Consider the following 947-nt stretch of genomic DNA (forward strand, 5'->3'; position numbering starts at 1 on the left):
ACGATTTAACGCGATCTTTGATTCGATTCAAATTATCTCGATTTCGAACAAGAGAGTTATCAATCTTGTCGGATTTTTAATTACAAATGTTAATTAATGAAGCTCACCTTCGCGCTAACCCCGCTCGGCCCGAGCCAGATCCTCTGGCGCAACGGTCTCTATAAGTCGGCTGGTAGTCTGTTTCGTCTCTGCAACAAAAAGCAAATTTAATTTAGTATTACACAAGACAATGAAGGCATTAAGGAACTCGATTTCAAACAAGAGAATTTCCAGTTTTATCGGAATTATGAATTCAAATTAGTGAAACTCACTTTTGCGCCAACTCTGCCAGACCTGAGCCGGATCCTCCGGCGTAGCATCACCTTAGGGTCGACTGCTCGTCTCTGCAACAAAAAACAGATTTAATTGAGTATTAATTAGTTACACGACGATGAATGCATTAAGGAACTCGATTCTAAACAAGAAAATTTTCAATTTTCTGTCGGATTTCTAATTATAAGTGAACCTTCGAGCCGACTCAAACAGGCCCGAGCCGAATACTCTGGTGCGGCATCCCCTAGGCATCGCAACCCCTAGAACCGCGTGACTGCGTCTACTCTATTGGATCTCTGTGACAGAAATTTAATTTAATTTAGTAGTTTAATAATTTAGTATCAATTAGTTACACGCGACAGCAAAACCAGGAAAAGAAATTATCGTATCGGCACGCTCGAATTCCTTCCCAATGCGCAATAAGAATTAAATCATAGCTGAACAAAGAAGTAATAATACCTGATTAATTAATGGATGATAATATTAATATCTAATCGACAATCTTATAATAATATTTATAATAATATCAATTAATTACACACGTCAGCAAAACGAGGTAAGGAAATCGTCGTAACGGCATGCTCGAATTGCTTCCGAATACGCAATAAAAATAATTAAATGACAACCGAATAAAG

At 37.9% G+C, this 947-nt stretch overlaps 1 long non-coding RNA gene across 1 annotated transcript in view; it reads right to left on the minus strand.

Annotated features, from left to right (window-relative positions):
- Positions 1 to 107: 107 nt before the first annotated feature.
- LOC116840612 overlaps positions 108 to 947 on the minus strand; it is a 7173-nt gene continuing 6333 nt past the window's right edge. The window contains exons 2-3 of the long non-coding RNA XR_004377384.1: positions 312 to 383; positions 108 to 188 (exon numbers count right to left, since the gene is read on the minus strand). This is a non-coding gene — a long non-coding RNA (uncharacterized LOC116840612). The remainder of the gene's footprint in view (positions 189 to 311; positions 384 to 947) is intronic.

This window comes from Odontomachus brunneus, unplaced genomic scaffold, assembly GCF_010583005.1.
Source record: "Odontomachus brunneus isolate Ranch 3 - 2012 unplaced genomic scaffold, Obru_v1 Obru_scaffold_001, whole genome shotgun sequence".
Lineage (NCBI taxonomy): Eukaryota > Metazoa > Arthropoda > Insecta > Hymenoptera > Formicidae > Odontomachus > Odontomachus brunneus.